The sequence below is a fragment of the Nuphar pumila genome, chromosome 13, assembly GCF_984573655.1.
Source record: "Nuphar pumila chromosome 13, dmNupPumi1.hap1.1, whole genome shotgun sequence".
Taxonomy (NCBI): domain Eukaryota; kingdom Viridiplantae; phylum Streptophyta; class Magnoliopsida; order Nymphaeales; family Nymphaeaceae; genus Nuphar; species Nuphar pumila.
The window spans coordinates 67,478,726-67,489,181 of NC_143261.1; positions in this window are offsets into that span (position 1 = coordinate 67,478,726).

A 10,456-nucleotide genomic window follows, 5' to 3' on the forward strand; every position below is an offset into this window, starting at 1 on the left:
TTTTGTTGGTTATAACCCTTAGCTACCAGCCGAGCCTTGTATCTTATTATAGACCCATCAACATGTCATTTTATGTTGTATATCCATTTGCAACCAATAATATTATGAGTCTTATTAGGAGGGACAAGAGTCCAAGTATTATTTTAATCAGAGCATCATATTCACATCACATGGCTTTTTGTTACTTTGCATGGCCGTCAGCCTGGTCAAAGGAGTTCAGTTCATTTTCTTGGACTAGCTCGCTTAGGAGTCCCACTTCAAATGCATATCTTGTGACCATAAAGGTTTTTGGTTTTAAGATACCATCCTGTGATCCAGTCACCATGTGGTAGGTCTTGTTGCAAAAAAGGGAAGGTCCAGTTACTTCATTTACACGGTTTGAGTGGACTCTTCTGGTGGAGGCAACTCGGTTCGGTGAGGCTCAGACTCGGTTTCTTGTGTGAACACACTCATTTGATCTGGCTTAGTGAGAGGGGCAACACCAGACTGATTAGAAAGGAAGTTTACAAGTTCAACAGGTTTCTTATTCATAAGAGGAGTTGCAAGCTGGACTACATGTCTGGTCAACTGCGAGGTCTTCTTTAACCAACATGACATTTGGTGACTTGTAACTGGGTTTCTTGTACCATCATACAAGAATTTTTTTCCTTTCAAAACATGTCTAGAGATATAGACTCTTTGAGCCAAGGTAAGTATCTTGTTGTTACCCATAGTTGTCGGGCCAAAAGTAACACTATATTGTATCATAAACGTATTGTAAATTTTTAATAAAAATTTTCAAAATTTCCAAAAAAATCTAAAAAAATAGAAAAATAGTAAAAATTCTAAAAAATCATATCACATAAAACAATGATAAATTTCACAAAATACAACCATAAAATCATATATGAGGGCAAGTACATAACTTAAATTAATAACAAACCATGCAACTGATAACTAACAATGTAAATAAAAGGCAACTACATAATTTAAATTTTAAACACAATTAAAAGCTAAAGCCTTAACTAACAATATTAAATTCACTTCCAATTCATATTAAAATATCATAAGTCATAACCAGTGTTATAAAAAACGTGCCTTGAGGAACAAAAGGCACGCCTCGCCTTGAGGTGCGGCCCTCTATGCCTCAAGGCGCAAGCCTGAGGCGCAAAATTTTTTTTTTTACAACAAGATTTCTGAGACATAATCAACAAGATTTTTTTAGTTTAATCTCATATATTTTTCAGTTATGTAATTAGTTTCTTAATATATTACTATATTTTAACTTTTGTTGGTTAATCTCGTATATTTTTTAGTTATTTCGGTTTTGTAATTAATTTCTTAATATATTTTAACTTTTGTTGGTTAATCTCATATATTTTCTAGTTATGTAATCAGTTTTTTAGTTACTTTTATATGTTAATCTCATATTTTTTAGAATAATCTCATATATTCTAACATTTATAGGTTAATCTCATATATTTTTCAGTTATTTCAGTTATGTAATCAATTTCTTAGTATATTTTAACTTTTGTTGGTTAATCTCATATATTTTCCGGTTATGTAATCAGTTTTTAGTTACTTTTATATGTTAATCTCATATTTTTTAGAATAATCTCATATATTTTAATTTTATAGGTTAATCTCATATAATTTCCAATTATTTCAATTATGTAATCAGTTTTTTAGTATATTTTAACTTTTGTTGGTTAATCTCGTATATTTTTCAGTTATGTAATCAGTTTTTTAGTTACTTTTATATGTTAATCTCATATTTTTTAGAATAATCTCATATATTTTAACTTTTGTTGGTTAATCTCATATATTTTCCAGTTATATAATCAGTTTCTTAGTATATTTTATCTTTTGTTGATTAATCTCATATATTTTTGGTTATGTAATCATTTTTTAGTTACTTTTATATGTTAATTTCATATTTTTTAGAATAATCTCATATATTTTCACTTTTGTAGGTTAATCTTATATATTTTTCAATTATGGAATCAGTTTCTTAGTATATTTTAACTTTTTTTGGTTAATCTCATATATTTTCCAGTTATGTAATCAGTTTTTAGTTACTTTTATATGTTAATCTCATATTTTTAGTACTTATTTGAGATTTTCTATTTATTATTGGTTGTTATTTCATTAATAAAGCATTTCTTTATTTATTTGTATTTTTAGATATTTTATTTTAAGTTAAATTTTTTTTTGAGGCTTACGCTTTACGCCTCGCCTTGGTTTCCGGTGGAGTGCCTCGCTATGCCTCAACGCTTTTCACAACACTGGTCATAACTAAACTACGAAGCGTTCATGATAACTAAAAATGTTACATCTAACAAATGTCTTACATGTCAATCTTCATCTCTAAAGTTCTAAACTATAAAGATCCTAAAACTAAATTATCTTCTATATCCTATTTGCCAAACATTAGGACAATATTCCCTTAGTGTTGTATCCATCTGTTGTGCGATGATCTTTTTATCTTTGGCAATTTTTTTGCAATTGGGTCATCATCATCTTCAAAATCTGGAACAATGGTTGAAAGTCCTTCATGAGAAGTCTATTCTTAATTCTGAATTTTTGGTTTAGAAATATGTTGATTAGTTAGCATTAAGTTGGATTAAGGCTATAGTTATTGGGCCAGTTTTAAGTCAAATAATTTGTATTAGCACAACTCACACTACAAGAAACCTGTGGATTAGCGACGACCTAAATCCGTCGCTAAACAGTTTAGCGACGGATTAGCGATGGATAGAGGCCATCGTGAATTTTTGCTCGCTAATTGGCGAAAAACTTATATGTCGTTAATTCCGTCACAAATTTGCGACAGATTGGCGACGGACATTATCCGTCGCTAATCTGTCACTAAATTTAAAAAAAAATAAAAAAAAATTGATCCTTGTCGGGCGGTATTCCGGCAGCAATAAGCCGGACTTATACCACACCCGACAGGCATTTCACAGACTTGTATCGTCCTCCGTGAATCGGTGCTCTCCGGCATCGCCGTCCTCCGTGAACCGGCGTCACCTTCCTCCAACAATCGCTCAGCCTCGTCGCCATCCCCCGTGAAACGGCATCCTCCGAACTCATCGTCGTCCTCCGTCGTCACCGTCGCCGTCCTCCGACATCGTCACCGTCGCCGTCCTCCGACGTCGTCACCGTCGCCGTCCTCCGACGTCGTCATTGTCTCCGTCCTCCGACGTCGTCACCGTCCTGTGGTGTCGCCGTCCTCCGTGAAACGACGTCCTCCGAAGTCATCGCCGTCCTCCATGAAACTGCGTCCTTCGAAGTCGTCGTCGTCCTCCATCGTCGTCGTCCTCCGTCGTCGTCGTCCTCCATCGTCGTCGTCCTCCGGCGTCGCCGTCCTCTGTCGTCGCCGTCCTCCGTCGTCGCTGTCCTCCGTCGTCGTCGTCCGCCGGTGTCGCCGTCTTCCAACAATCTGCCTCATCACCGTCATGCTCTCCAGCGCGGTCTTCGACGGTGAGAGAGCGGTTTAAATCGCGCGGTCGATTTAAATTTCGAACGAGGAGAGAGGGAAAATTTCGCGCTCGGTTTAAATCGAAAATTAGCGAGGGAATTTTTCCGTCGCTAATCTGTCGCTAATTAGCGACGGAAAAATTCCCACGCTAAATCCCTCGCTAAAATGGTTTTCTTGTATTGAGAATTAGCGACGAAAAATTATTGTCGTTAATCTATCGCTAATTAGCGATGGATTAGCGATGAAACAACTTTCATCGCTAATCCGTCGCTAATTAGCGACGGATTCATGAAAAAAGTTTTTTCTAGCTAATTTGTCGCTAATTTGCGATGGAAAAAATCCGTCGCAAATTTCCGTCGCTAATTAACAATTTTCTTGTAGTGTCATAAAGCTTGGCTTGCTTTGGAGTGCTCCTATGCATCTCAATCTAACCTTGAAATATTTCAATTAAATAAGGATCTTTAAGATGTTAAGAAAGCAGATAAATGAATGGTTGATTATCTCAACCATGTGAAGTTTCTTGCAGATTCACTTTGTGCAGTGAATGAACCTGTTTTGGACATGGAGTTGGTCCAACTTTGATTAATGGTCTTACAATCAATTATGAGAGATTCATTACTACATGAACCACTCTCAAGCACCTCACAACCTTTGTTGAGATCTATGATCATCTCTTGAATTAGGAGAAAATGCTTCAAATGTTAAAGCCTAGACAATCTCATTATGAGAATAATACCATTGCCTTCTTCACTCAAGGAGGAAGAGGTCACAATAATTATCATGGTAATGGTGGGTGTGGAAGAGGCATGTTCAATTTTTTTTTTTAAATAATAAGGATAGTCAGACTCAAGGGGCACGTCCCAACCAAAATGAGGGACAAGTCATATGTCAATTTTGTGAAAAAAGGAACCACAAGACACATACTCGTTATGTTGTCCCCAAGGCTCTTGCAGCCATGACTTTAACCTCAATGTAGCACTTAGCCTGGTACCCAAATACAGGAGTGTCCCATCATGTTAGTTCAGATGATTGAGGGATGGAAAATAAAATTAAGTATAAGGGGCGAGATGGAGTGAAGGTCGACAATGATGCTAAGTTCTCTATTTTGAATATTTGTAACTCATCTCTTAAATTTCATGGAAATCGCTTTGCTTTGAAAAACGTTTTGCATGTTCCTGATATTAAACATAATTTAATATTTGTTGTCAAGTTTGCTCATGATAACAATTGTTATTTTGAATTTCACCTGCATAAATTTTTTATAAAGAATCAACAAAAAGGGACTATATTCCAAAAGGGGCAGAATGGGGGAGGTCTATACTCTGGAGGGTTGAAAAGAGAATTGATTCAAAGAGAGTGGTTGAAGCAAATTTTGTACATGGGAAATCAAAGACAACAATCCAAACATGGCATTACATGCTTGAACATCCAAATTAGAAAATTTTAGACCATTTGAGTTTTTCAATGATTCTGCTTTTAAGTTTTGTTCTAGTTGCATTGTTAGAAAACTGCATTATTTTCCTTTTGAACAAGCTGAATATGTTACTAATAGTCTGTTAGAGTTAATTCATGTTGATTTATGTGATCCTGCATCAACGGTTTTGAGAGAAGGGTATAAACTCTATTTACTTCTTGTTGATGATTATTCAGGTTTTCAATGGTTGTTTCCTCTTGCTAAGTCAGACATATTGCGTTGTTTTAAGAATTTTAAAAATACTGTTGAAATGCAATTTGATCATAAAAACAAGATTTTTCATAGTGACGAAGGAAGAGAATTCATAAACAACACATTTTCTGAGTTATTGGATCAATGTGGGATAAGATGGTGACTTTCTTGCCCTCACACACCTCAGCAAAACATTCTTGTTGAGTGCAAGCATTTTCATGTCAAAATTGGATATAGCCTATTAATTCATGCTTCTATGATTGCTGCATTTCCAGCAAAACATAGTTTTTGGGTTAATACTTTTAGGATTGTTGTCACAGGTTTACTTTTTTCAATAAGCCAGTGCAACACGATTGTCTTTCCTTACCGCTACAAGCCTTTCTATCACTCTCTCACGGGCATAAAATGCTTCGCAAACCTGCGACGCACCAAGCTGCCCAGCATAATGACCAAAGGCCGCGTACCAACATGTTTCCATGTGTTGAATCATTTTCATTGGCCCTACACACCATCCTGTGCGCAACTACCTAGCAGAAGCTGATCAAACACATTTCTAAATACGCATTCCATGTAATCCATGCCACTTAGTGCATAGTCGTCTCATACCAGCTATCACTTCCGAAAGGGGCACAAACTTTGCCTTAATCTTGCATGTCATGAAGCATATTGCAGCTCCATACACACGACATAGCAAAACCTCACCACTGAAGGAACAAGATCTTGCACCCCCCAGTACAAAGACCAGTTGATGATTAAACATCGTAGCGAAGAGCACCACTCAGACTCATTCGTCGGTGCCTAAGAATTCACTCGTCTAGCCCCAAGTCACCATGCTCGGTTGGAACCACCTAAGGTGATTTCTGAGGAAATTAGCCCTAACCCACATGCAACCCCCCCCCCCCCCCCCCCGTGCATTCAACCGCTACGCGTGGGACAACTCTTGCAAGCCGAGAGGTCCTTAACCAAATCTCCAAAGGTAACATCCTCTGATCCGCTGGCACTGCTTAACCGAACAACGCTCTACGTCTGTACTGCCATACAATGATGCATTAACGATGATACTGATGCCTATCACATGACGTGCTACCACCGTACGTCACCGATCAAGCAAACACATATTGTGCATTCCTACACTCAATGCATTTTCCACTCAATAGAGATCTGCACTGCACATGCCCCATTCCGATAGATCGGCCTGAGTCATTCTTTCTACTCAAAACCATTGTCGTTCTCGACAATGCTGGCGCATGTAAGAACACAATCTTCACTGATATGTCAGTTTCTCTTTGTACTTATCTTTGGTTTACTCTTTTTCTTTAGCCTACTCAACTTGTTCTGGTTTACATCTACCATCACTGCAACCTTTAACACGTCAAGTCCCATACCTTTAGTGCATCTTCGATCACTTAGACAGTGATCTTCTGCTTTATCAACATCGAGCATTCTCTGCTAGTGAGACCCCAATGTAGTCTCAAACATAAATGGGTCATCTTTGCCCACACAACAAATTTGTCATCTTTTATGCTCATGGCTGGGGTGCCTTCCAACCTCAGTAAGGGCAAATCCAAGCCCTTCATGGTCCTCACAGAGAAAGACGAGCACCAATGCATACTGTAGAGATATCAACTTTCTTAAGCATCAACTTGTGGCTTTTTCGCTGGTCCAAACTAGTCCTCAAGTGGGGGATGCCTACTTACATATCACCCCAATGCGGTCCTTCAAAGTGTCTTCCTATGAACTCGTCCTCATAAGGGCGCTTTGCTCTAATGATGCACTCTCCTTCCAAAGTCAGCACATTGTACTCTCTCTCAGAGTCAACAAAACGTTCTCGCAAGAACCAACGAGCCACGAACAATAACTTTTTCTGCACACACGATCCATTGAGGATCTGCCAACTTAAGGAACCAAAACAATGAGCCTTCTGCTCAACGTGGACACTCCGCTAACCCACAATCTAGGAAGAGAATCTAAAAGTTTAGTCGAGTCTCCATTGTCTAAATATGCAAATCCATCCAGCCGAATCCAACATGCATTCTCTGCATGCACAAGGCAAACATCACGCTCCACCTATAAGCCTAACGTACAACTGATAGGAATCTTTTGCTTATCTACGTTCTCTTAGCTAACTGAACAACAACCTTACACTTCTACTTATCATCGATAAGATGTCTCATATCATCCTGCCAACATCTTGCTTTTGTGCTTGACCAACCTAACTTTAGCTGCGCAAAATTACGTAACCAAGATAAACCATCGTTGTCCTCTTCAGTATCACATACAATGAAGAACAAGGTCTCCATGAATCTTTCTACTCTAATGTCAATTTATCATGGGCTTAACTTTTTCAATAAGCTAGTGTGGTGCGATGGTCCTTCCTTACCATTGCAAACCTTTCTATCGCTCTGTCATGGGCATAAAATGCTTCGCAAACCTGCGATGTGCCAAGCTGGCTAGCCTAACGGCCAAAGGCCGCGTACCAACACATTTTCATGTGCTAAATCATTTTCATTGGCCCTACGCACCACCTCGTGCATAGCTGCCTAGCAGAAGCTGATCAAGCGTATTTCCAAATGCGCATTCCATGTAGTCCATGCCGCTTAGTGCATAGCTGTCCCATATCAGCCATCATGCACACGACATAGCAAAATCTCGCCACTAAAGAAAAAAGACCTTGCGGGCCTCCAGTCTGAAGACCAGTTGATGATTGAACACCATAGCGAAGAGCACCACCCAGACTCATTCATCGATTTCTAGGCATTCACTTGCCTAGTCTTGAGTCACCGTACTCGGTTGGAACCACCTAAGGTGATTCCTGGGAGAATTAGCCCTAACCCACATGCACCTCTGTGCATCCAACCTCTATGCGTGGGACAACTCTTTTAAGCCGAGATGTCCTTAACCAAATCTTCAAATGCAACATCTTTTGATCTGCTGGCACTGCTTAACCGAACAACGCTCTACGTCTGTGCTGCCACACAACGCTGCATTAATGACGATACTGATGCCTATCGCATGCCGTGCTACCACCGCATGTTACCGATCAAGCGAACACATACCACACATTCCTACACTCGATGCATTTTCCACTCATTAGAGATCCGCACTACACATGCCCCATTTTGAAAGATCGGCCAGAGACAATTGCAATCTATCTCATTAATAGATTGCCAAGTGAGAAGTTAAAAAATAAGTCTTCCTATGAGCTTTTGTTTAAAATAAGTCATGTGTATGATCATCTTAAAGTTTTTTTATTGTACTTGTTATCTTTTTTTAGTACCTTATAATGCTTCAAAATTTTCTCCAAAAAGTAAGGCTTGTGTGTTCATTGGCTATGGGGTTCAATACAAAGGCTATATTTGTTGTGATCCTATTTCAAGAGAATCATTCATTCAAGACATGTTTTTTTTTTATGAAATTACTTTTCTCTATGCTGGTTCTAAGGTTCCTATTACCGATAAGGAAGTTATGGTGTCGTTACAAAGGCAAAAGTGAGAATGTGACTTTACCCAAATCCCATGTTTCGGTCATACTTGAAACCGTTCCAATCATTCTTGAACCTGGTTCCATATTCTATTAACCTGAACCTGAAAATTCTATCCAAAATAAAACTGAAAACCTAATGAAAACATTCCTAGTCATCTGCAAGAAATCCAAAATCCTCATTGTTATTCCTATACCTCAAGTTGGTAGAATGCATCCTATGATTACTAGGTTCCAAGATGGAACCTTGAAACCAAGAATATTTTTAATGGTGAAATATCCTACATATGCATCTCTTCTTAGTGAAATGAGTCATCAAACCGAACCACTCACATTTGCCAAGTTGTAAAGTTACCAAAGTAGGTTAGAGCTATGGAAGAAGAAATATGTGCTCCTCACAAAGACCACACATGTACATAGTTGATTGTAAGGGAGTTTACAAAATAAAGAGACATGTTGATGGTACCACAGTCAGATACAAAGTCAGGCTTGTTGTGAAAGTCAATAGCCAACAGAAATGGGTGGACTATTTTGAGACATTTAGTCATGTCATTAAACCAACTTCTTTTATATTGGTCTTAACGATAGCCATGGGTTCAAGGTAGAGTTATCAATCGGGGAAGCAGGAGCGGGAAGCGAGGCACTTTCAAAATTTTAAGAAGCGGAAAGCGCAGGACGACTTAGAAGCGAATCAGGAATCGTCTCGAAAGCAAACCGAAAATGACGTAGGAAGCGAGGGGGAAAGCGAAAAAAAAGAAAAAAGTAAAAAAAAAAAACACAAAAAAAATGAAAAAATAAGGGGAAGTGAGCTTCCTATTTAAGAGAAGTGAGCTTCTCATTTAGGAGAAGCTTGGCAAGCTTCCCCTAAATGGGAAGCGGGCTTCTCCTAAATTGGAAAGTGCACTTTCCAATTTTTTTTGGCGCTTCCCCACACGTTTCGGAAGCATCACGTTTTGTGCTTCCGAAATGTGCTTCTTCATATGGTATGGTGCTTCTGGTAACCCTGGTTCAAGGTGCCCTATACATCAACTTGATGTTAATAATGTTTTTTTGCATGGACATTTGAAAGAGAAGGTGTGCATGGCTCAACTTTCAAAATTTGAAAATAGAGAACATCTTTTAGAGGTGGGCGAAGTAAGGCAAGGAGGTTGTGGGCCCCACCTGTGGTTTTCTTCACTTCAACGAGGGTTCCTCATCATTAAAAAAAATAGAGAACATCCTCATTACTTCTGTAACTTGAACAAGGCTTTGTATGACTTGAAATAGGCACCCCGGACTTGGTATGATCACTTAAGATTTTATCTAGAACAACTCAGTTTCACCAACTCCAAGGATGATATTTCCTTGTGTATTTGATGTATAAATGAAAAAATATTATATGTGCTTGTTTACTGACATTATTGTTATAGGAAATTCTAATAATAAAGTAAAAAATATTATTCATGGGTTTGGTTGTGAATTTTCTATTAAGGTTCTTGGGGTGTTAAGATATTTTTTGGGCATAGAAGTTGTACCTCCTATCAATGAGATTCCTTTGTCTCAAAGGAAATACATATTAGATCTTCTTAACAAACAAGTATGACAGATTCCAAATAAGTTGTTACTCGAACAACTTTGAATATCAAGCTATCAAAGTTTGAAGGGACACAGCTAGATGATGACACTCTTTATAGGAACATTGTGGGTGCTCTACAATATGTAACGTTTACGAGACCGGATGCTGCATATGCAATTAACAAAGCCTACCAGTTCATGCATGAACCCACGACTGTTCATTGGGCTCATGTCAAGAGAATTCTTAAATATCTCAAAGACTCAATTAAATTCAAAAATCTGATTTAATCGGACTC